At 38.0% G+C, this 27,033-nt stretch overlaps 1 protein-coding gene across 4 annotated transcripts in view; it reads left to right on the top strand.

Annotated features, from left to right (window-relative positions):
- Positions 1–27,033, top strand: part of ANO3 (anoctamin 3) — a 198,434-nt gene that overhangs the window by 63,075 nt on the left and 108,326 nt on the right. The window contains exon 1 of one of the 4 annotated variants that reach the window (XM_042035654.1): positions 4,045–4,192. The exons of the other annotated variants lie outside the window; for them this stretch is intronic. The gene's annotated coding sequence lies outside the window, so the exon portion shown is untranslated. Of the gene's footprint in view, positions 1–4,044; positions 4,193–27,033 lie in introns of those variants that run through there. 4 annotated transcript variants of the gene reach the window in all.

Here is a 27,033-nt window from a genome sequence, read left to right as displayed (position 1 = left end):
GCTCTCTGCTCTCTACAGACTGGAGAGTTCCTGCCTAAGCATCCAGGAGATATCACTGGATGTAGGGGTCGAAGACTGTAAATGACGTGTTAGAGGAGGAATGACTTCAGGGAGAGAGAAATCAAGATGCTTTAGGATCATCAATTTACAACCACTACAGAAGATTTTTGTATTATGCAAAAGCAAGGATTTTCCAGATAACGTGGTTACATTATAAGCAGATTCCGTACATTCACCAAGCACCAGTGCATGTCTCTTGCTGTTGTGAAGTGCCTTCATACACAGAGTTCATTAAAAAATGGAGGAGAAGGACTTTCAGAAACAAAAATAGTCTAGAGGAATGAATGCATGAATTAATGAATGAGTATTACCGCAGGCCTGGTTCCTACGGTATATCACCGTGTCCCGCAGCCACAGGGAGGAGGAGGAGGAGAAGATCCAGCAGGCAGGAATTGTGCAGCAAGATTCATTTATTTAATTATTTTACAAACCTTTTATAGACTTTTTTCTTCATAGTCTAATTGGACAAAGGACCAGCCACCCCTTGGGGGTGATTGGCCAAAATCCTAAAACATCCATTATCAAAATATTTTCTACTATACCATAAACAAGACTTTCCAAGGTTGCAGGTGGCTTGGTTGTTTACATTCCCTGCTACCTCTTCTGTGAGAGAGAAAAATCTCTCATGGACTTAGAAAATAACAAGAAGATCCTCACTAACAGCATTTTTGTACCTACAAATGAGTAGTAAAAAGATGCTGAAACATGTTCCTGTTAATAATTCACACTGTCAGGATATGCAGGACTTTGAAGTTCTTGTTTCAGAAATCCAGTATCTAAATAAAATGGAAAAACAGAGTGGAAAAACAACCTGTCATAAAAAAGTAGTTCTCATTTCTGCTGTCCTTCCTGAAGTGTAGTTGGACTCAAAGATATTTCACAGTGATTGATTTGATAACTATCTTGAGCATACTTGAACTTAAATAAAACTTTGCCATAAAGGTCTAGTGGATGTAGTCTGCACAGAAGCCCCAAAAACCCTCACTGATAACAGTAGGATTACAGTGCATGTACTGGAGATTCTGATTGGATTTACTTTTATGGATTATGCTTTTATTAGCTGTGAATAAGAAATGATGTCTTCTGTATTGCATTAGCAAATGTAAATAGTGGATGAAGAGGAATTAATAAGATTGCTTTAGCCATGCTCCAAAAGGATAAGGAGAATAGGCTATCAAGGTGAGAATAGTACTTCCAAGTTTTGACTCTGATCTTTATCTCCTGGACTGTCAGAGGTTTGTCCACATCTGAGGCATGAAACAAATACCTTTTAGGATATTACTTTGAATTAAATATAATGTGTTGGTAGGGAATAAGCAAAACTTTCTATTTTTTTGTGGTGTCAGAAAGGACCATCTCCAACTTTTTATTACTTTATATTGTGGGAAATCTCAAAGTAAACCTGAGATTGACTTGTATTCAATCTCAGGCATAAAAAAATTTTGAAATATGAATTCATAAATGCTTGTACTTTAAGTGAAGTGTTTTCTTTAGAGAGCAAAATTATTTTTCATGTTGTGGTGACAAGGATCTGTTCGTCAGTCTGGCTGGCCTGTTTCCCATCTTGGCTGCCACTTGCAGCTTTTTGTCGAATTTTGGCATGTTGGTTCTGGAGTGTTGTCTGAGGGGCCTACTAGTGCCATCATCTAGTTCATGTATAATCTATTAGACATTATTAATTTCATACCTATGGCCATCATAGGTATTTCCTGTCAGTCTTTTCTGCCTAAGCAGAAGGAATTCAAATTTCTTGCAGCCTGGAATGGAAAGAAGGCAAAGCAAGGCATCAAGTAATGGATTAAACTGGCTATTCAGCATTTTTTCCTTTCCCTTTTTTAGGGAAAAAAAAATGAAGAGAGAAGTGCTTTCAAAACAACTATCCCTTTAATTCTGAAAAGCATTTATACCAGTGCTAAACTCTGTCTGAGGCTTTCCAATTTCCTTTTCAACTTTCCAGTATTTTGTGTAGAAGACTATGGTAGGAGCAGTGTATGACAAGTATCTGTTATTTTGTGCTTCCTGGAGCCCTTGCATGGGCTTCTGAAGAGACAGGGAAGCAATAAGTGGCTAAAAAGAAGGTCAAATTTTTTGTAAATTTGCATATGTGAATATGTTGAATATATGAAGCTGTTTCTTCTGCTGCACTCATCTGGGGATCCTTTGTGTGACACTGGGGCCTTAAATTACCCATTTCTACATAGTTATGAGATTTTTAGTTCATTTCCAGCATGCTTGTCAAGCTGCCAAATGTCCATTTATATTTTATATATCTGATATATGTGTCCATACTTCAGGGAAAGGAAGCAGCGATGAGCACAAGGATGCTAGCTTCAAACCACAACTGTTACATTACTTATGTATTATTATGCAGAGAGAAATGATGACAGCTGAATTCACATCAGCAGCTTTGTCCAGAACATTTCATAGATTTCATCAAGAATATCCTCAAAGTGTATACTTCCATGGAAAATGCATTTAATTAGACTTCTGGTTTACTTTAGCCTCTTTTATCTTCATTAGGGTAATTTCCTCTTCTTTTTTCTCTCTTCATTTGAAATAAACTGTTTTCAGGAGGTGAAGGGCTGGAGGGGAGAGGGGCAACACTCCCTTTTGTTGCTCCTATTTTCATTTGTTTACTTATTGTTAGGTGATTACTGAATATAGTTTCCACTAGAAACTGTGTATTAATGTGGTTTTGGTTATGTGGTGTCTTTCCTATGCTGCTTTGCTTTTGTCAGAAAAATTAATCCACGATGTCAGAGGTTTATGTCCAAAAAGGAGACAGAGGAGCTCTGTAACTCTATTTAAGTAAAGGGAGAGGTGGCCATGGGACATTTCCCATAGGGTCTCTCAAATTGTTAGAGGATGCAGCCTCCTTTTTATCCTAACCCTCTCTCTTTCCCTACTGGCTGAGGTACTTGAGAGGTACAGACTTCCTGAATCACCTAATACAGACCCCCCTTGTAATGTGCATTCCCCGCTCCACCCCTCGCCCCCGTTTTACTTTGTGTCTCTGTTTTTTTTCTCTAAGTCCAGGAATTTAGTGTGGCCTTGGATGAGCAACAGTCTGTGTCAATTAGTGGAATTCCTATGGAATTTATGGTTCCTCCCATTGCTTCTTTCACCTATCAGTATCTGGCTTTACCTACCAGCAGGCCCACAGTTTGTAAACACACCTCCCTCTCATTCCTTTCACTTATGTTCCATGTCTTCATTTTTTTTGGTCATGATCTATCTTTTGTAGAAATAAGGTTTTCCTCACTGGTTCTGTTGAAATATCATTTTATACTTTGCTAAGTCACTGCAAAATGCTTCTTCCTAAAAATGGGATATAAATATTGGATGACAATGCATTTTATGCTACACAATAATTGCTGAATGTTCCGGTTTGGCCAAATTTAGAAATATATCCTCTGAGAGAAGGCACAAACACCCCTCCCCCACCAGGTTCAGGAAAAATAAATTTTCCTCGAAGGAAAGTGAAGGAGATAAAACTATTTATTTAACAAACACATGGGAAAGGAAAATAATGCTAAATAATAAAATCTTTTGCTGTGGATGAAAAACCTGGTCTCCTTGGAGCTGGGGCTTGGCCCAGGGCCAGGCCCTCTGTGCCCAGTGGAAAGTCCTCCTGATGTGCTCTGAGGTTGAAAGCAGTCCAGTAGAAAAGGGAGAAAATCCAGAATTCCAGGGAAGGAAAAACAAAGTTCAACTCTCAGTCTCTCTCCGGAGAAAAAGAAACTGAAACACCTGGCCAAAAGCTGACTGGAAAGCAGCAAGCCGGGTGCTTCCTCGCTCCCCTGCCGCCGCTGGGGGAAAAAACTGCTATCTCTGTGTGACCTTGAACAAGCTGCAAATTGCTTTGAGAAAGTTTTGCTCAGTTTTTCCTTCCCCCTCTCAGGCTCAGTTCAGAGGCATAGAAAGGCACAAAGTTAATTTCTGGGCATGGGCAGCGATATGGGATACACATCATAAAGTCACCCCAAGACACTGAGTTATCAATTCTGTGGGTTTTTTTGGGTTTTTTTTAATACTTGCTTAAACTAGTCAGGTAGCAGATCAGAACTTTTATTACTATTGCAAGCTTTCTGCTAGTAATTCTGGACGTTGCTGGACAAGTGAGCTTCTAGAGGTAAGTGTTGAAAAAAGCTTTTAATTGTATCTTACTAATAAGAATTTGCTTTTTTTTAGAATTTATTTTTCCTAAGTATTGGTATCAGGGTTACTAATAAGATTATAACTGCATATTGGTGTATTCCAAGAAGTGAGCCAAAGTAATACATTTGATGAGAAAACTTTATTATCTGTCAACAGAACAGTATAGTTTTAGGGTGTTGTTTTGCCTGCAGATTGTGTGAATTTTAAAGTTACTTAGCTCTGATGGTCCAGTTTTCTTCAGATTTGTAAAATATGCTTTTATTTTTCATTTTTCACAATAAAAAATACCTAAGAATCTGACCAAAAATTACCATTCGTCGATAGTAGTCAAAAAAATCTGAAGATAGTAGTCAAAAAAATCTCCCTCTTTCCCTCTGTGTTTTTTTTTCCTTTTTTTTAAAATTAGTCTAATAATCTGGGCATCCAATAAGTAAATACTCTATCACACTGCATTATAGAAGCATATGGAGACTGAAATACTGATGGTTCCTATCCAAGAGCCTGAACTGAAGGGAGGAAAGGTCTGGGCAAAGAAAGGCTTGAGAGACTGGGAAAGGGCAGAAGATCTAATCCTGCTAGTTATATCTATGGTAATGATGCCTTTCCTTGGTCTTAAGATCAAGAGTCAAACACAGTTAGAAGGGAAAAAGGGATTTTACATTGGTATTTATTTTAAGGATCCTTAGGTGCACTACGTCCAGGTCAAATAAACCTTAATGCACACTGCAATGCACACCCCGCAAAAGATCTGGTATAACATTATAGGTCTTACTAATTAGCATATCTATCAAAGATTCCCCAGTGGGAGGCTCGAGTGAGCCCCCCTCCCCAAGGAACCGTCCCCTGGATCATTCTATCTTAGTTTACAAAATGTGTTGTGGAGAGGACCTTGGTGTCTGAGGCGTTCTGATCCCTACCTACGAAGCTTCTAAAATGTTTAGTCTCTTAGCTTGACAAAAAGTCCAAGAATGTAGGCAAAAAGCACTAAGAATACAGGAGTTGTAAAAGATATAACAGGGGTATAAAAGAAAAGGCAAAAAATCATCATGGCATCAATAATATTTTTTCCCAATGCAGGAAAAAATAGTGCTCTTCAGAATAGGAAATAACACTCAAAAATACCATATGTAACGTTATTCTATAAAATATTATTGTTTTGTGATCTTCTTATCTTCTTATTTTTCTCTCAGTTTAATGCAAATTTGCTTTGTCAATTTTTTATAAAATTGTATTGGAGGTTAGGAGTTGCATCAATTTTAGTTCATGAGAAAGAAAGTCTTGAGGATGGCACTAGGAAGTATGTGACAATTGCTTAAGGAACAGAGCTGTTTCACAGTCTTGTGATTGTATGTCCTGAATGAATATAAGATGCAAAGTAAATTTTCCACAAATAGTGCATTTTTCATTGCAGGAAGTCATGCAAAGATTCAGTCTGTAGTGGTGGGAAACTGATTGTTCTACATGAAGTGCAATTTCTTGGTAAGCAGGTGGTTTTTGCATACAATTGCCATCTTGCTCTATTTGGAAGGTGTTGTTTCTTTGAGAGTAGTTGCAGTTGGAGTATTGCATGCTTCTATAACTGCAGAGGTCACATATATTTGTCTATGGCCAAGTTGTCTGAAATGGATGTCCACATTTTTAGTAAAAAAGTGCAGGAAAACCAGCACTTCTCAATAGATTACTTAGGAAAACCGAAGGTTGTAGAGAAACAGCTCAGAATTTCCATTTCTTCAGTTCTATAAAACCTTTACTTTTTTTATGCTTCCTTTAAAAAATAAATTTGCATATATACTATTAAGAATTAGATACTTGAACAGTAAAATATCCCTTATAAACACTATTAGTATAAAGAGATCATCTGCCTTATCAGCTTGCAGTATTAATCTCATAGATATGGAAGTTAAGCTTTGTAGTTTGAGAGGTGGAACTTCGAATAACAGCCACCATTAATTTGCTGGATATCTGATAGCAAAGGTTTCTTTCAGGAGGCTCTTTAAAAGTGGGTATGGTTGTGTCAAAAAGATGTCTCTGTTCCTTTGCATCTTTTATTTTCTTACTTCTTTTCTCTGCTAGTTTGCAGAATTTGTGAGATTCATATTTGACCATTTTTGACTTCTTATTGTCCCTTCTGTTCCCATATTTTGAACCTTCATCATGAATAAATAAAAAATCTTCTGTTTTCATTCTGCTGTAGTTGCTGTATTAGCTTAACTCTTTACTCTCTTACTCTGAGGAAAGCTTCCAGAACTTTATAAGAAATTAGGTCAGAAAATGTCTCTGGAGGCATCTAGATTAAAACTCCGCTCCATCAGCCCAACTTTGAAACTAGGTCAGATTGCTCAGGGCCTTATCCAGTCAGGTTTTGAAAACCCGTTCCATGGTCTTCTCCGTCCCTGTATTTCAGCACTCTTGCTGAGATGAATTGTTCCCTTATGACCAGTTGAAAATTTCTACGTTGCATCTTCTCACTATTCTCAGGTGTCTTTTTGTTGGGCATCTATGTATCTCTCCCTTCTCTCTTTAACTCCCTTTTTAAGGTAGGGGAGTTTTCTTCAGAGGGGATGTGCAGATAAGTGGTGTCTTAGACTGCTCTGGTAAAGTGCTGCTTCACCAACTGCTCTTCCTGTTCCATGCCCTCTAGCTTCTTAACCATCTTTGTCACCCTCCATTGGACTGCCTTCAGGATGTTGAGGCGTCTTGTACAGAGGTGATACTGAAATCGGCTGGAAAATAAACTTTCTAACACAATTTAAAGCATTATAAAACAGGCGTTCTTTATCAGTGCTGGACATGTTACAAGACTATCTCCTTTAATCTAATGTGTGTGACAGGACTTTACAACAACGTATTTATCCATCATAATCATACATATTCATTACAATGTACCTCCTAGATAATACATAAACATCACTTTCCTAGAACTGATTTGCATGCATATGCCTCCTACTGGAAGTCCTTTAATGGCCCTGGAGGGTCCTCTAAAGGGATCTCTGGTGGCTGTGTTCACTGAATGCTTCGATATTACAGGCAACCTTTCCTTGAACTTTTTCTTTGGGCATCTGCTATTGCTTCTTGTTACATAACTTGCCAAAAAACCCACTGTAGTTCTCTTTATCTATTTCTCCACTGTTTCCAGCTATAGTTATCATCCTGTGTGCATACCTTTGCATCCTTCTATCTTTTTTGCTAATTCGTCTTGAAGCGCTATTCAGCAGCTTCAGGGGAACTGAAAGTTTTTATTTTCTATGTTACTCATTAGGAACACCCCAAAGCTGGATGCTGTTTGAGATGTGGCTGCAGGAAAGTCAACTAGAGAGGAGTAATCTCTTCCCATGACCTCCTAGCTTCACACATGTTGAAGTAGCTCAAGAAGGAATCAGCCTTTGTTTCTGCAAGGTCTCCTCTGCTTACACCACTGGGAGTCAACCTGTTGAATGGTGCAATGTCAATTATTATAGCAAATAGCCACTGCCGTTAATTTCTAAATTAAATTAAATTTAATTAAATTGTTTTGTTGGTTTCACCAGCAAAGTGAGGAGGAAACTGTTCAAAAGAAGTATGCATGGGCTCTGTTGGTTGGTGTGAATGGTGAATGGTTTGGCTGCTGGAGTGGTTTGTCTTGAGAAGCAAAAGCTCACTAAGTATTTGAATAGGTAACCGGACATCTGTGAAACATTTCAAGGCACCAAATACTGAATGCCTTCTAATGTGGAATCCTGGCTGTACTTGGAAGATCTTATAGGCATAGATGACTCAAAGAAGGGCAGATCACCAACTGTAGCTGTGCTATTTTAATTTGCCTTTAACCCAACACACTGAATGAATTGGGCCTAAAAAGTTGCCTTCAATAAAATACCTATAATCAACTAATGTGTCCTACTAGTAGCAAAAAAAAAAGAGAATAAATCGTTACCCTCCCTAAAGCAACCTTTCAAAGGTTTGGGGTTTTTTTTTGGTGGGGGTGAAAAAACACTAAGGGCAGACTCTTCCATCAGTGTGACAATTTGTCAGTCAGGAATCAGACTAGCAGCGATTTCAGTACTTAAGAAAACTAAGTTCTTAGGGCAAGTGGGCAACCTTCCTGGTGTGAAGTATAGAAATGTGCAGCGTTTACAGATAGAGCTTTGGAAAAAATTGAAGGCAACTGAATGTACTAAAGAGGACTAGAACAAAAGCAGCTGATGAGCCCCAAGAGATGTGAGATGTGTGTCTGTTACCATTGTTGTTTACCTTGGTGTGCAAACCAAGATGATGTAGATGTCTTTAGATGCAAGGCAAAATTGCATACTAAAGCTTTTCCACAAGAAATGTGTTTTGTGGGGTTTTTTTCTTTTCCCCCAAAACTTTTTACTTGCCATATTTTTTGGTTTTTTTTTTTAAGTTCATCTTTTAAAATAATTAATTAAAAGCTGTAAGCAGTAGTAAGCTATTCTATTAATGTCTGTGAATCACACCCAGGATTCAAATAACTTAAGAGAATATTAATGACTAAACCAAAAGTTGTAGTTATCATTTTATTAATTATGTTTGAAAGAAAAGGAAAACTTTGTACTCAAACTGTTCTTAATTATTAATGTTAGCAGTGATTCTATTGAACAGCCATCACTTTACTGGAGTTTTAGAAGAATTTTATTTTCGTATTTCTTTTTCAGTCAGATCAGGATTTCACTTGATCCGATTTTAATAAATCCAACATTTAATATATGGAATGACTTTCCAAATCGCGTGTAACATCCATTGTTATGACAGTGATTCAGTGAATTCAGAGAGTATCATACATCTACTTTGAAATTCTATTTATTAAGCATTCAAAAATAAATCTGCTTATCTGCATTCAGTAACTATTCTGTCCTCTGATCCTGACTGAAGATCTCCTAGAAAATTTCAGTTCTTTAAATGCGAGCTTTCTTGGCACTGCTTCTTCCAATCTGGTTTCACAAAAGATGGGGAAGTACAAATGATTTTTCATTCAGCCAATTTTTTTTCTACCAAAAAGAGAAGCTTTTATGAATTTAAAATTTTAGAGTAGCAGCACACTGAAGGCTTCTTTTATCTGATATTTTTACTTTAGAAGTTCTTTTTCTTTAACTTAAAAATAGAAGCAAATGATTTTTTTTTTCAATTTAAATAAAATAATTTTCAGACAAAAATGGGTGATTTCCATCATTTATGTGTATCAGAAAAAGCGGATTTTAAATCAGTTGAAGGAAATATGTTATTTTTTTTTTCAGGCTAGTTGCTATAGGCCACATATGTAACATTATGCACAGCCTAGTTCAAAATGCAGTCAGAAATGTAGAATAGAAAGCTGATCTTTTGCAACTGCCTCACTAAAATTTTGTATTAATATCACAGGAAAGCATGGTGCTTATGGTTTGTTTTAAGAAGATACTCCTATAAGGTTGTTTTTTCTCTGGTAAGATAGGTAATATTTATTTTCATTGTCATCACTATTTATGCTTCAGTAACTAGTCCAGCAAGAAAGTAATCAAAATGAACAGTTCTTGTGATACAGTGTTTCTGATGATAATGCGCAAAGGTTTCCAATCAGCAAAATGTAATTCCCAACTTGAAAAAACTTTTGAAATCAAAAGTGGAAAGATTGTGGAGACAGCTGGAATCACTGCAGCAGAAGATGTTTAATCTCTTGGTTTCTTTGCAAATATCGAGTAAGATTAATTTTTTATTTTATCTGAAGCTGAATCTAAGCAGTTGGTCAGATTTAGTATTACGGTATTAATTCAGTATCAGGGTTGAAAATCCATTTGGTGAATTGATTCATTTGGGAAATTTTGGGGTTTTTTTAATGGTGTAAGTAGAAATGTAGTTCTCATTGGAAGGCAGTTTTACTTTTATAACCACCACCCAAATTTCATGTAATAAGGCAAAATAATTGCTTTTACATAAAAGAAAGAAAAAAAAGGACAAAGAATGAAGTTGAGATTCTATGTTTTTTTTCTTTTCTAGAATGTATTCTTATTTCTTTTGCTATTTTACCTGAAGGAGTAAGAAAGCAGAATTGTGGGTACAGCTGCAGAGCTTTCAGCTGAAGCCAAGGAAAAATATGAAAGTTTTACACTATCAAAGGAATGTTTCTATTGAATTGCTTCCTAGCAAGCATTTTGTAAAAAGTTAATTTGTCCCTTGTTTACAGTAGTCAAACTCTAAAACACTTTTTTGAACAGGGAACATGTAAAAGGTATTCTCCAAACTCCTGTCATTCCTTCATCTCTCCCTTGTGTAATAGCATCTTGTTACTTCTCTTTTTCTTTATTTCCTTCTTTTCCCTGTTGTCTTTTAGGCAAAGAAAACTTACCCCAATGTCTTAGGCATGAAAAATAATCATTCCATAGAACCAATTGCTGATTGATTTTTAGTTGGCTGCCATTTGATTTTGGCTTATAGGTATGTAGCTCTCCTTATCCTTTAGGATAACGATTTCTGTTGCATTCTTTTCATGCTTTTATTTAAGCAATAGAAGTTAACAGAAACGCTCTCTTAAAATTCAAACACTGAAATTGTTATCTATCCTTGTCTCTCCCTTCACTATTTGGAAATAGAGTTAAATCTTTACTATGTTTGGAGAGGTTGTATTCTATTTGTGCTTGGCATGTTGTTAGTACCATTTCAAAGGCAAGAGGATTTTGTTTCGGCAAGTTTATAGTATTGTATGTTTTTGTTAGAGCAAATAAATATACAAATAAATGATTTGTTGTCCCACATTTCGTCATGCTCCTTGCAAATTTTATGACTATTCTTCAAAATATTAGTTCTGGACATGTCAAAATGAAAAAAACTTCAAGCAGTATAATAATAATATACGCATATTTATGAGAATGAGCTGCTTTCTTGTCTGACACTTTCATTTCATATAATACTACAATTTCATAAAGATTCACAGATACTCCTTTGTAGTGAAATCCTCTTTATAGGTTACTTCTAGAATGTAAAATTCTCCATCCCATTCCATTTTTACACTTCTGCATACCAAAAAAACCCCATGCCTTAGCTTAACCTGATACCATGATTACCCTGTCCGCATACATACTTTTTTGTTGCTCCGTTAACTTACTTGTACTGAAGTACGACAAAGATGCCTCACACATAGGGAAGGGTTTAATTTTCTGTAAGGTGAAGCTCTGCTTTGCTCCAATAATGAATCTGTATGCCCTGCCTTAACCATACTAGGTATGGTTAGCATGACTCTTCTATACCTTCCTCTATTTTTTTTGTTGTTGTAGAGAAATATTAAGAATTATCAATGATTATAAAATTTTATAACTGTAATGCTAAATGATTAATTTAATACCATAGTGGGATCATTAGGGATGTCCATCCATTTTCATGTCAAAAGAGGAGGGTGACAAATTTCTGAGAGTGTGGTCAAACACTGGAACAGGCTTCCTAGAAAGGTGGTCAATGCCCCAGGCCTGTCAGTTTTTACGAGGCATTTGGACAATGCCCTTCATGACATACTTTAACTTTTGGTCAACCCTGAAGTGGTCAGGCAGTGGTCACACAAGATGATCACTGTAGGCCCCTTCAAACTGAAATTATTTTGTATTTCCATTCCATTCCATTCTAATCTAATCTAAATTTCTTTTTTTCTGGTGAGACTAGGGAGCTCTTCCCAGCTTGTTTCTCTCTGGCAGTGGTAGTTTTCTACGTGTTGAAGCTTATAATATTAACCAAGAAGTTTGATGCTCTTTCATAATGCCCAAGGCATTACACTTTCTCCTAAGGCAGAAGCAGAATGTGCAAATCAGCCGTCATCTTTAAACTGCTTTTACTGCACTGATGTCCTGGTGATACCGAAATCTGATGAAGAATAAATTTTTTAACACAATTTGAATATTAGAAAGCAGGCATTCTTTGGACTGGACACATTCAGAGGATATCTCCTCTAATTGAATGTGTGTCACAACAAGGTATTTATTCCATCATGATCATGCATATTCATTACAATGTACTTCCTAGCTAATACATAAACATCACTTTTCCTAGAACCAATTTACATGCCTCTGTCCCTTACTGGAAGTCCTTTTATGATCTTAGGGGGTCGTCTAAAGGGGTCTCTGGTGGTCATATTCACTGAGATTTCCCAAAATTTTAGGTGACCTTGCCTTAAACTTCTCCTAGGGCATGTGCTGTTGTTTCTTGTTACATAACTTTGCCACAAAAACCACTTAGGCTCCTCATTATCTGTTTATCCACTGGTTCCAGCTATGTTTAGCATCCTGTGTCTGTAGTTTTATATTCTTTTATCTAATTTGCTAGTTAGTCTTTAAGCTCTGTTTTGCAGCTGAAAATTTCTGTAATTCCTGTTGTCTGTCACTGGGCATCCCCAGGGTTGGAGATTCTCAGGTGGTACTTTAGATAGCCTTGGAAACACAGTAGCTGATGAAAAGGCAGCTCTGCAGCTGCCTTTTCATTAGTCTTCCATTTGCCCTCCTTCCCCTGCAAAAGGTTCAGTCCCTCTGAAGGGCCTTCGAAGGCTTGGTGTAATGTAATGACCTGACTGGGACAAAAGACAGCCTGCAGCATCTGTGGATGGAAGGACAGGAAAAGCAGAAAGGTCCATAGGTATGCTCTTGGCAGCCTAGCCAGGGCAGCATCATTACAAATTATTAAGAAACCTTCCAGATATGGAAACAAAAAATAAAATTGAAGGCAACTTTTTTGTTTTACTTGGAAGACACTTATTTTCCTCCATTTGAAGTGTTCTTCATGGCTCATGAAGTGAAACCAGACATCTATAAATATAAATAATTAGAAAATAGTTGTCAGGTCTTGTAAATCATGGTTTGTCATTGCTTTGTGTGCTGATGCTCAGAAATGGTTGTCAGCTGAACATTGCTGTCTTTAGAATTAATATATCATTAAGATTTTTCTTCAAGTGTACTTGAAAAGAGACTTTATACACTTTGTTTCTTTTCCTCTCTTTAAGGTTATGTTTCTTTCAAATAGTTTATCAACCTTGGCAATTTATTAAGAAGTTCTGTTCCTGTTCCTGCTACTTTCTTTATTTTACTCTAATCTATTATTTGTGATGGACAAAAGAATTGCAGAGAAAGAAGCACTAGGACAATCTTGCTACTTACACTAATTTCATATTAATGACAGGTGTTTGCATATCTAACTGTAAACATTATATTATATCCTGTAGAAGAACAAGAAGTTTTTTATAAACCCCAAACACTAAGTAAATTTTGCATGAAATTAATTTATATATATATGTATAAATAATTTCATGCTTTAGTTAAGGTTTTATGAAAGTATTTCTGACAAAAGATAATTAATTATAGAGGTGTTCAGGCTCATTATCTTCAACCAAGAAAAAAAAAATTTTATGGGTGGTGGCAGCAAGAACTATTAGTATTTAGTCTAGCTAGAAACCTACACAATATGAATCCAGAGGAGCATGATAAAGTTTTGTCATAGCACCACATAAAATTTTGGACCCATTTTTGTAGTCTTGATAAGTTGTTATAGAAAGGCAGATTTTAGCTGTCATTTTGATGTAACGATTTGCCTATATGATGGAATGAAGAAAAGAGTGGACAGTGAGTGTCTTGGGGTGACTTTGTGATGTGTATCCCCTGTTGCTGCCCCATGCCCAGAAATTAATTTTGTGCCTTTCTATGCCTTTAAACTGAGCCTGAGAGGGGGGAGGAAACTTCGTCAAAGCAGTTTTGCAGTTTTGTTTTCATGTTTCGAGGACACAGAGATACAGACTCCTCTGGTTTCTAGCAGCAGCGGCGGGAGTGGGAGGAAGCAGGTTTTTTTTCCAGCCAGCTTTCGGTCAGTTTTTCAGCTTCTTCTTTTTCTCCGGAGAGAGACGGAGAGTTGAACTTTTGTTTTTTTTCTGGAATTTCGGATTTTTTCCCTTTTTCTGCTGGACTGCATCAATATCAGAACACATCTGGCGAACTTTCCACCGAGCACAGAGGGCCTGGCCTGGGGCCAAGTCCCAGCTCCGAGGAGGAAGGAGACCAAAGGGAGGACTAACATTTTCCCAGGTTTTTCTCCACAGCAAGAGATTTTATTATTTAGCATATTTTCGTTTTCCCATGTGTTTGTTAAATAAATAGTTTTTATCTCTTTCACTTTCCTTTGAGGAAAAAGTTTCTTTTTTTCTCCTGAACCGGGTGGGGGAGGGGTGGTTTGTAACCTGCCTTCTCTCAGAGGATGTATTTCTAAATTTGGCCAAACTGGCACAGTGAGAAATGGTTTGGAATTCTGTTAGCAACTGGTCTCATTGTCTTCTTCAGCATGACTCCTGTTAGGGATAGCTATTGGATTGAGAGCATGTTGGCTGTGATGGCTGGAAGTGTATAGAAATGAAATAAAGTTCTTTAGTAGACATTTTGGCTGCAGACCAATATTCATAAAATAACTCAAAATCAAACAGACATTAGACTAGCAAATCTCAAGGATTGATACATCTTTATTTCTGAAGTCCTGATATGGCTGATCCATCTACTGTGGTTGATTTACTAAAACCTTGCTATATTTCTTGGTTAAATTTTAGTCTACTATTTGAGCAACTTTTTCCTGGGTCAACATCATTCATGCACCTTTTGATTTTGGTCACTAAGTCCACACACTCTGCTGGGTGTTTAGAGTGGGCTTTTTAGTCAAGTTTTACTGTTCTGAATTGTGCTTCAGGAAAATTTGAAAAAAATAAATAGGTGGGTCTTCATATTAAGTGAAATGGGTTAATTCCAGATTACAATTTTTGCAATCCCTTTAGCGCCAGCTATTCATAATATTATATTCACTTTTGTTTTACATCCTTAAAAATTTAAAGTATTCCTTTTCTCCCCCTTTTATGCATTAACATATATAGACATGGTTTTCAAATCCTTAAATGGAAGTAGTAATTTTAAAAAGGTCCATAATCACTTCCAGAAAAGCTTTTCATGGATTTAACTTAGGCTCTGATTTTGTGTTGGATATGCTTCCTCTGTATTTAATTCCACAGAACTTATTATAATGTTAATAATTTTATAGGCACTGCTCTAAGAGTGAAAGTGAGGCAAGTTTTGCAGTGCTAGAGAAAGTATTTTTTAATTGCTACCATAACTAGAAAAGTCAGATAAGCTTCTTAGCATGTAAGAACTATTTGCAAATCTGAAATAAAAGCTGCAAAGTTCAAATGTAAATTAAGAAATTGTTATAAGTTTAGTAACATCTGTTAAACACGATACCCTGTCTTTTCTTTCAGATGATCTAATTGATTTAACTGAATTTTAATTAATCAGAGTCATCCTGGTGTTTAGTAGCTCTTATTAAAGTGTTTTACTTTTAATATACTTGATAGGTTCTGTAGGATGCTTCATTTGGCAAAGATAAGATCAATCTTTGTAGCTGTATGCATTTATGATGGGGGTGTGTGTTCAGTGAAGGGCATTATCAGGAAAGACCTTTTGTAACTCCTAATTTCTTGTGTGTATGTGTATATATTAAGATGTATCCTGCAGGATGCGTAATTCTGCAACCTCTCATGAACCTGTTGCAAATTAAATCTTTTTCCACTCAAGGTCAGAGATGGTTGGAAGGATGTTCCATGTTTTTATGAAAGGAGATGCAGTGTATATTTTAAAAAGTGATGAAATAATGGTTAAAATGCATTTGCATCTGGATTTGAAACAGAGAGAGAAGAATTATGTTCTATATGAGCAATTCTGTAACTTCATAAAGTTATAAAACATTAATAAAATATATTATGCATGCAAAGAAAAAATATCTTCCAGTAATATTGAAATTTTAATCAGGTGCAAAGATGAACATAGAAGAGTTACATAGTTTTGTACATTTTGCTTAATTGTGTTTGTTGAAAGGATAGCATTTTCTCTTTAAATCATAAGCTTTGAAAGAGCACGGGTAACTTTTTTTTCAGATATTTAACCTTTAGATTTTTTAAGTACTTTAGTAATAATCTCAACTTTCCCCCTGTAATTTAGGAAAATTTTAAAATTACAGATTTTTAAAATAGCTCTGTACACCTCCACAGCATTGAGTTGCCTACATGGGCCTAATGTTCAAGTAGCTGAGTTGAGTTTGGTAGAAGAAGGTGAAAAAAAAAAGCTGTCTTTTAAACACGCTTCTCATTATATTGTGCTCCTTCCTCCAAGCAGCCTTTGTCACATGCTGACTCTCATCAGTGACTTAAAGCTAACATGAAACTGCACTGCTGTTCGAACAAGAAAAAAACGCTAAGTTCTTCAGGATTGAGAGCTCTAATGATCTGAAGACAAGTTCTCAGGTGAACAGCAGTTCCACAGCCATGAACTGCCAACACGTTATGCATGTGGCTTTCATATACGGCTATGAGCAACAAAATTGCATCTCAGTTTGTTTCAGTGTGAGCAAACAAATGTGTGAGAACAAAAACTGAACTTCACTTTCACAGGGGCAAACTGGCAGCTAGGGTTAAGGAGAATCCTCTGTTCTTCTAGGTATCCCAACTCATCGATTCTTCTGGGTATCACATCAATGTACTGTGTGCCTCTTTGTTAGCCTTTGTCTATAACTTCAGATGTGAAGTCATCCGGATCTGTGTCTCACCCAAATGCATTTAGGAGAGAAATGTATATAGCTCTGCTTCTAGATAGTGTTACTTTGCTTTGATTCTGCTACCAGTTGACTTTATGCAATAAATGTATCAGTTATAAAGCTTCCATTTTAAAAAGCTTGGGAGTTACACTAGAGTTTCATGGTGAAAAGTAGACCTGTTAAATAAACAAATTTAAAAATTATGGTCTTAGAAAGGCTTCTGAGCTTGCTTCATCATGTGAAGATTTAGAGTAGTCTAAGTTTTTATCTTGGTCCAGATGGAGCTGCAGTCTATCTGATGGAACATAAGCACAGTGTGTTTTGCAGTATTTGAAGAATTTATGTTCCTTGTTTTTGCAAAGCAATTCCCACACAACAAAAGTAGTGTTGCCCATTCTGAATAGAGGATACCAACATCTCTGGTTGAGAAAACCTGAAGTCTTATACGGCTGAGGCTCCTAAGGATAGCTTGTCTGTTCAGTAAACATTTTTAACATTCTTCTGGTGTGCTGTGTTTTTCAGTAATGAGATGACTGTGAAAGAATATAACCTTTTAAATTAATAACATTATTAATTAGAATAAATAAATATTTTAATGGATGCTTGATTGGTGTAGCCATTAGTGCTAGAGATTATGGTCCCTTTCAGGCTTCAGATGCTTGATATTAACCCTGTATGGAGTATTTTTAAAGTAGTAGTAAAATACATGCACCTTTTCTGCAGAAGTTTTTCAAGACTTAAAAATATAACCTAAGCATTTCAAATAACCCTGTGACAGGGAAAAAAATATCACCACGGCAGTTGGAAAACAAACTATGAATATACAGAGTTCTTAGAAAAGAAATGTTGGATTCAATTCCCTCAAGACTAAACTTTGTTATTTATCTACAATATAAGTGCTGCATACCTAGTAGTAGTTTCCGCTACCTAGCAGCACATAAACCGCAGTCTCATGGACATAATTATGTCAAAACTGTACTAATTGTGCCTGTTGAGTGAGTGTTGCAACTATGTCTGTTTGGTGCTTATTTTAATTTTTTTACCCAGAAAAACTGGATACCGATAGAAATAACTCAGCTTCAGTTACTGAAGCAAAATTGTTTCTTTTATAATAAAATGAATGATATTTTTGATGACACACACAATCTCAAAAGATAGATGATTCAGGACCAGAGGATCCAAAATGTTTAGAAATTAAACTTTTAAATACTTAAGAAATCATTAAAAACAGATTTACTTTTATCCCATTTATTAGATAGAGGCAGGAAATATGCTAGAAGCAGGAGGGAAAGGACCTAGACATTATTTCCTGTAAATATAGGAAGGAAAATATGACACGTAAGTTGAATACATACAATCTCTGGTCCTTTTTTGGTCACATCTTATAGTAGAAACAAGACTTTAAAATAACTTTTATTTCTTAACTAGTAACAGATGAATTTAGTTTTGGGCCGGCTCTTGGGAGTTTAAAAGTCCATAACATTATAGTTCACCCAGGTGCTAAAGACAGCGATTTTGTGCCAGCAAAAGATAGCTGCTATCCAAAAACTTTTAGAACCTCGTAAAATGAGCCAAAGCTTCAAGTATCTGCTGAGTAAATGAGGTAAAAGATTACATTTATATTTGAAAGTATTAATAAAAATTGGAATTGTTTGATGTTGTCCTGCTGGTTCTGCAGTAAGGTTTAAATGCTTGACAAATCAAATGGTGAAAACCATGTCATGCAGAAGGGCTGCTTTGTGGGCATTAGCTGCTAGCTCAGAGAAGGGTGTTGTGTAGGGCACTGTTTGGTTCTTGTTGAATCATTGTATGTTGGGATGATTATCACAGCATGGAGAGAGTGAATTTTGAAATGAGAGATGCTATGATAATGCTGTATGCTTGATGTGAGAGAGTGAAAAAGTGTCTTGAAAATATGTGGGAAAGCTTCCGTATTTCTCCATTGCTTCATAATATTTTGAAGTGTGTGGAAAAGCCATGCTATGAAAAGCCATTGTTCACAAAGGAGACAGAGGAGTTCTGGAACTTTATTTGAATAAAGGGAGAGAGTCCACTGGGGACTGTGGGATCTGTCCCTAGGTTTTGGAGGACTCAGGCTCCTTTTATCCTAAACTCCTGACCACATGTTGTCATTTTCCTTTCCCTGTTGGCTGAGGTACTAGGAAGGTACAGACTTCCCATACCAGCTAATACATATTCCCCCTTGAACATGTATTGTTATTTTCCCCTAAAGTTCGGAAGTGCAGGCTGTCTGGGTTCTGAGAATCCATCAGAAGTTCAGACTGTCTGGGTTCTGCAATAGACTTGTGCAGACCCATTTCTCCTATTACCCTAAAGTGCAGAAGTTCAAACTGTTTGGGTTCTGTAACAAACTTGAGTGGCTTGATGTTCATAGAGACAGTAAGACCCTCTTTCTCCTAAAGACCCCCACAGCCATTCTTCCAGAACCTGGTTGGTTCTTTCAGACCTAGTCGTTCCTGAAGACATTACGACCCATTTCCCCTATCAGTAGTGAAGACCTCCACACCCATCGAGTCATCTGTGAAGACATTTAGACCCGTTTTTCCTATGCAGAAGTCACTGCTGTAGTTCTGCAGCTTTTCCTTTCTTCTTGGAGAGTATAATCAGACAACAATCTTTACGTGGGCCTCAGGTTAATTATCATACTACTGCCTCACATGGCATGTTTGAAAGGATAACAGAAAAAATGCAAAATTTATAACTAAGAAAAAGTGCTAAGTTCCTGCTTCCAGTGAGGTCCAGTGGGGTCTCTTATAAAAATGTTGAGACCTTATCAGGATGTCTAAGCTGTCTCCTGGTTTGTGTTCTCTGTGACATGCACAGCAAATTCACTACAGTGTCTTCTGCAGAGCTCAGGAGTCTGTGGCTGGTGCTCTGGTCTTCTGGACAAAAAATCCAGTTTATGTTGCATGGACATCGTAAATGGCTTTCAAAAAGGGATAGTGTCAATATGGGTTTGTTTTGTTTTGTTTTTTCCCCATTAAATTACAAGGGGGTTTCTGACTGGTTTAAGAGAACCTCTTTAAAACTAATTTAAAAGATGGCTGAGACTTATCCCAGATACAAAACACTAGAACAACGTGTATGTGGTGTATGAGACACATGGGACAAATACAGGTTGCAGTCATTCAAATAAATGCATTTATTTTAAATTTCTCATTCCAATCTAGATGACATTTAATGAAATATTGAAGTACTATATTCTGTATACAGATTTACCCAATTTACTGCAAAAACAGTGTACCAGCAAACTAGGAAGTGTCAATGATTTAGTTTGGAGCACTGTCTAATACTGTATGCAAAACAGATGTATCTTACTTTACTCAGAAGTGTGCTTAGCATACTAAGTATTCCTTCCCAGACATCAGGCAGCAGTCTGTCACTGCTTTAAATTAAAATACATAAAGGAATGACATACAATGGCAAGTACAGTCATTTGTACAGGTACTAAGGAATCTGAACGCAAGTGCTTCTCTCCAAGTTACAGGAAAATGCAAGAAGAGAATGAGTTACATAACAGCTGCTGTAATTCAGAGTAAAGGGAAAGGCTTCTCAGGGGTGATGTTAATGTCTGCAAGAGTAAGAACAAACTTTAAAGACAATCTGGCAGAGTACCAAAATGCATGCATGCATAGTTGATTTTAAAACTGAGAATATGTTTTTCTTCCAGGAAAAAATAGAGACCTTAGAGAGTAAATGGGAGAAAAGGATCTACCTAGTCTTTCACCTTACATCCAAGCATTTCTCCTTGCTGAATATGCCTTTGGGAATATTTGTCCTCCTCCTCTCACCTCAGCAATAATAAACCAAAAATAATACTACTGGAACACATTGAACCTGGAAACACATTAATAAGAAGAAATGCTTGTTTGAACAACTCTGTGTTGGCTTCACATGCTTTCTCGTAATGTCTCTGCAGTAGTTAAGATGTCCTCAGCAGAGGGTCAAGACACAAGGGTGGGAACAGAGGCTTTTGAAAGTGATGCAGATGATTTGCAGTCTCGTCAGTTTGGAAAGGCACACTTAAGAATTAAGATATTTTATCTTGGTGGAAAGTGAATTAAACTTTACAATTACCTGTCATCATACATTTCTAAAATTGCTGATTTAGCTTTTAATGCAATTAAAAAGCAGGAGTAAAAACAATCATGGGGAAATGAAGAGAAGAAAAACCCCATCAGTTCTCTCTGTTTTGTTCTGTTTTTTTCAAATGTGAACCACGTTGCATGTGCTCTAGGTACCTTTAACAGGTATTACCTCAAAATATTTTATAAAGGACCTTGCAGATTGCCTTCCTGCTGCATGGTACTTAGATTCTAAATTATCTTGCAATAAATCACTTATTATGTATCTAGGTTTAAAGATTTCTAATTCCAGTTAGAACTGAATTCAAACATACTCTGTTATGATAATTGTAACAAAAATTTCTGAAGGCAAAATTGACCCTTTTGACTATATGTACCTTAAACAACAAAGAAGACATACTATATGAATGTGAGAGTAGAATGGAATTTCAGTAGTGCTATGAGCTAAGCCCTCCTATACACAGATAAGAACAGAATAGGATAACTGAAGATTTAATCCTTACTTTACTGAGCACACAGCTAAATACACAATGGCCTTTGTTTTTGCCCGGTAAATACTTCTCAGTGGATGTAGGCTTTCAATCAGTTTTTCATTCAGGAGGACTGTGAAATTTCTCCATTCATCAGAGACTGTCAAGCTAGTGACAGACGTGAAAGAAAACTAGTTTCTCTGATTCTGAACTCTTATCTTCACATATCTGCACATAAGTAATGGGTAATACAAGTTCATCTTATGTATTTGTTGAAAATAGTAAGAGGGTTTTGGTATGATTTACTGCTTTTGTTCTCCTATAACAGATTCAAACTGATTTCCTTTACCCTTCATGCACTTGAAATGTTTTTCTTACATCACCATATAAGTCATGGTGATTCCCAGTCTCAGTTCTACATACATTTTGTGTACTTTGTGTTATGTGTTCACTATCTTAGCAGTATTTAGAGGCATTATGAAATGCATATTGACACTGAACTGTGCTGTAAATCAAGTCCCTCCGGATGGGAGAGAATTTGCTGAAAGTCCTTGCAAGGAGTTTCAAAGATAAACCGAGACTTTTCCTTGAATTTCAATGCTTCCAGATAGTTGTTTATTAAGTCTTATCAGAGGAACAGAGCCACTAGCGTGACCCAGGTACAGCATAGAGCACAGAAAAGCAGGAGTGAGAGCTCTCTATCAAGATTTACAGAGCCTTTTAAAGATATTTTAACCAATAGTTACTAAAAAAGTACATTATTTTCATTTTCCTACCAATTATTCAGTAACACGACTAGGAACTGCGGAATTTTCTATCCAATCATTCCAAACTACTTTTACTGCAGAATATAGAGTAGTAGAAGAAGGAGAAGAAGGTTTAGAGAACAACAACAATCCTCCATTTTGGTATTTTTTACTCTTACCTATTTACTACAAAGAAAAGCCCAAAACCTCTGAATTTTTCACCCTGTGACAATCTTACATAGTAGTCTGTCACCTAATTCACACCACTGTATTTTCTAGTTCTTGTCTGACTGTTGGTAATTTTTTCCAAGGTTTGAGGCTAAAACAGTGTTGTTCAGGGGGGTAAGAACCCTTAAAAACAGGCAGAGAAATATTCTCGGCACTCTGGGTTCCTATGCATATGACCATATAAATATTAAAAGTCTGCAGAAAAAGTTTTGAAGCCATTAGCGTCACTTTTGTAGGTAAGTACTTAAGGATTCTTAAATCCAGGGATTATTTGACTCACATGTTGAGCCATTAAATCCTGATATGAAATGTAGTATGAAAATTTTGTTGATTATGGATTATTTTATCACAGAATTTAGCAGTAAACACATTTATTCTCATTGAAAGTGGAAGAGAGCTAGTAAGTTAAGCAACGGGAGGACTGGTTGATTCTCAGCTCTGGAAGCACACAACAACATGAATAAAGAACAAACCCCTCCAGATGCTGATTTTCTGTTGTGTCATTAAGTCCTGAGAGGTTGGTCCATGATTTCCTTCTGAAAGAGTTAAAGCCTTCAGCACAGTTTTGGTTGCTGAGATAAAGCCTGCAAGGCTGTGAATTCTAGTGGAACTATTGTGAAAACTAGGCCATCTGCAGGAATGGCTGTTTTTTCTATCACACTCTTAAAAACACCATGTGAGCACATCAGCAGGGATTGGTTCCTCCATTTTCTCCAGTCTTTTGTATTTCTCCTAATACTATTGAATAGTGTATTTTTTCTAGTTTTGCGTACCAGAGGTTACCTGTTGTTACCTGTAACCAGAGTTACCTGTTGAAGGCAACTTAAAAAAAAAAAAAAAAAAAAAAGATTTTACCTTAACATTCAAGGTAAAGGGAAACTAGAGCATGTGTGTTGAATTGAAAGCAAGGAGTTTGTGGGCTTGTAGTGGTTTAAAACCACTAGGAATTAAATGCCGAACAAACCACTTCCTTTCCTTAATTTGGGAACTTTTGTGAAGGATAATAAAAAATGTTTTTACAAATATATTAATGGCAAAAGGAAGGGTAAGAACAACCTTGGTTCTCTACTGGATGCAGGAGGGAATTTAGTGACCGCAGATGGGGAGAAGGTGGAGGTGTTTAACACCTTTGCCTTGGTCTTTATTGGAAAGACGGTTTGTCCTCAGAACAGTTGTCCTCCAGGGCTGGTAGATGGTGTCAGGGAGCAGGATGGTCCCCCTGTTATCCAGGAGGAAGCAGTCAGAGAACTGCTGAGCCGCTTGGATGTTCATAAATCTGTGGGACCAGATGGGATCCATCCCAGGGTGATGAGGGAGCTGGCAGATGAGCTTGCGAAGCCGCTCTCCATCGTTTACCAACAGTCCTGGCTCACTGGTGAGGTTCCAGATGATTGGAAGCTGGCCAATGTGATGCCCATTCACAAGAAGGGTAGGAAGGAGGATCCTGGAAATTATAGGCCGGTCAGTGTAACCTCGGTACCTGGTAAGGTAATGGAATAGTTTTGAGTGCCATCACACAGCACCTACAGGATGGCTGGGGGATCAGATCCAGCCAGCATGGGTTCAGGAGGGGTAGGTTGTGTTTGACCAAACTGATCTCCTTTTATGACCAGGTGACCTGCCTGATGGATGCGGGAAAGGCTGTGGATGTTGTCTATTTGGACTTCAGCAAGGCCTTTGACATTGTTTCCTACAGTAAACTCCTGGAAAAGCTGGCAGCCCACAGCTTGTACAGGTGCACTCTTTGCTGGGTTAGGAACTGGCTGGATAGCCGGGCCCAGAGAGTGGAGGTGAATGGTGCTGCATCCAGTTGATGGCCAGTCACTAGTTGAGTCCCCCAGGGATCTGTGCTGGAGCCAGTTTTGTTTAATATTTTTATTGACGATATGGATGAGGGTATTGAGTCTACTAATAGTAAATTTGCAGATGACACTAAGCTGGGAGTGTGTGTCGATCTGTTGGAAGGTAGGAGGGCTCTGCAAAGAGACCTGGAATGGTTGGATAGATGGGCAGAATACAATAAGATTAAGTTTAACAAGTCCAAGTGCCAAGTCCTGCATTTTGGTCACAATAACCCCCTGCAACACTATAGGCTGGGGACAGTGTGGCTGGACAGTGCCCAGACAGAAAGGGACCTGGGGGTACTGCTCAACAGCTGACTGAACATGAGCCAGCAGTATGCCCTGGTGACCAAGAAGGCCAACGGCATCCTGGCCTGTATCAGGAATAGTGTGGCCAGCAGGACCAGGGAAGTCATTCTTCCCTTGTACTTGGCACTGGTGAGGCTGCACCTCAAGTACTGTGTCCAGTTCTGGGCTCCTCAGTTCAGGAAGGATGTTGAGACACCTGAACGTGTTCAAAGGAGGGCAACAAGGCTGGTGAAGGGCTTGGAACACAAGCCCTATGAGGAATGGCTGAGGGAGCTGGGGTTCTTTAACCTGGAGAAAAGAAGACTCAGAGGTGACCTTATCATTCTCTACAACTACCTGAAAGGTGGCTGTAGTCAGGTGGAGGTTGGTCTCTTTTTCCAGGCAACAACTGACAGAACAAGGGGACACAGTCTCAAGCTGCACCAACTGAAATTTAGGTTAGATGTTAGGAAAGAGTTTTTTACTGAAAGAGTGATAAAGTTCTGGAATCATTTGCCCGGGGAGGTGGTAGACTCACCATCCTTGGATGTATTTAAAAAAAGATTGGATGTGGCACTCAGTGCCATGGTTTGTTGAGGTGGTGTTAGGGCATGGGTTGGACTTGATGATCTTGAAGGTCTCTTCCAACCTGGTGATTCTGTGTTCTGTGTGACTTGGTTCCCTCTAGCCCCTCCGGTGAGAGAGGAACAAAAGCAGAGACTATGGGTTGAGATTGCAGTTTACTGAAAACAAACAGCAATAGGATAAAAACCAAACAGTAACAGCAACAATATTAATAACTAAAGTATACAAAAGAGAGGTTGATTTACACACAGAAGGTGCTCATCACCTCAATTCGGTTCCACGTGTTGGATGAGACAGAGACAAGATGGTGGACATTTCTGCAGCTAGTGCCACATGGCCTCCCCAAAACAAAGGCAAGAGGGTGAACACTCTCTGCAAACCAAGATTTCCCTTCCCTGAGCCCAAGACAATGAAAAACAATGAGGGACAAATGCTGAAAAAGGCAGTGTGTTGCACTGTGCTGCTCACTCCCAGACTGCTCCACTGTGCTGGGCTTGGCTGTGGTTGGCAGTGTTCAGCCATGCTTGGCCCAGCCCCCTGCTCTGCCCAGCATCACCTAGCTGTGTTTAGACTCTGCTCGGTCCTGCCCTGCTTGGCTCCTCTCTATTGCCCGAATATGACCAGAGGTGTGTACAATATCCACGTATGCTGGCTTGAAGAGAAGGCCGGAGATCTAGCCATGCAGCATCTGATTTACTGTGGCACACACAAAGGGATCGGGGTGCGGGGGGGTGTGTGCTCCTTAGCCAAGGGAGCTGTCCCTTGAGCAGAGTGTGAGAGCATGCAGGTGGAGGTGAAGAAGTGAGAGAGGGGACTCTCCGTGTAGGTTCCACGCAGAAGGTTTATTCAGGTAGAACGACAGGGGGAAGAGATGAAGAGCCGAATTTTTGGCAGGGTCCAGGGATTTTATAGTGGGGATAGGGAAGGCAGGGAAGGGGATTACAACCAGTGGAATACTTGACAGGAGGTGGGATTGAGGGTAAGGGAACCAATGGAAATAACACAAAAGACTTAGGGAAGGAACCAATGGGGTGTTGAGTACGATAGACCTTTCTAGAATTTATGCATATTAAATTGCAGTGGGTTAAGTTCAAAAACTGGGCGGAAACACCAATTTAGTGTAGTGGTTCTGTTCAAATTATCGCTTACTTATTTTCTTTCTGTGAGATAAGAATTAGGAGAAAGCAAAGCAGGCACAAACCTTAAACAGTTGCAGTACAAAGGAAAAGTTTTATTACTAACCGAATTAAAAGTAAAGGGAAATAACAAGAAATTAAATTCCCCCTCCCCCTCTCCAGCCACTTTCCTCCTTTTATTCAACTCACACAAAGGGTAACAGGACATGGGATTTTAGTAAGTGTTGCAGTTCTTGATAAGTCTCTTTCATATGCTTAAGGAAAAAAGGGTTTTCTTCAGCTGCACATGGTTCCCCAACTGCCACCAACAGCAGACCCGCCCAGAAAGAAGCAATCTGCTGTGGTATAAAGCAGCTCTTCCATGAAAAATCTCACAGTTCCTTCACACTGCCAAACATAGGCTATCACATGCGGTTATTAATTTTTTTTAAGGATGAGTTACTTTAGTCTGAACACAAAGACTTTTTTTTCGTGACAAGACGTCTAAAAGCCTCTCAATATTTCTATATAGCCAAGCATAGGCACTCTTAACAATTTTCACGGGGAACTTTTCATCCCCCCGTGTACTTCAAATGGATTAAAGAGACAAACAGTTTGTGATATTACAGTTTCTTACCATGGCATGCAAGAAGTTTTTTAAGCTACGTGCGAGAATCGCGGCACCGCCCTTTTCTCTCCCGTCGCCATGGTCAGCTTCGTCTCACGTGACTTGCTTTCTCTTTCTCTCTCACTCTGAAACTGCCATGTTGAAGAGTGTCCTTGTCAGGCTTTACGGTGGAGAAAGCCTTGTTCCCTTTGTGCTGCTGGCTGCATGGTGTCTTTTTCAGTTTGGCATGAAGTGCGCTGGCTGCAGACAG

Source organism: Corvus kubaryi, unplaced genomic scaffold (genome assembly GCF_017639235.1).
Source record: "Corvus kubaryi isolate FWS band 111438036 unplaced genomic scaffold, C.kubaryi_AGA036_p1.0 37384, whole genome shotgun sequence".
Classification (NCBI taxonomy): Eukaryota; Metazoa; Chordata; class Aves; order Passeriformes; family Corvidae; genus Corvus; species Corvus kubaryi.
The sequence above is the reverse complement of the archived record's forward strand: the minus strand, read 5'-3'. Positions and strand labels throughout refer to the sequence as shown.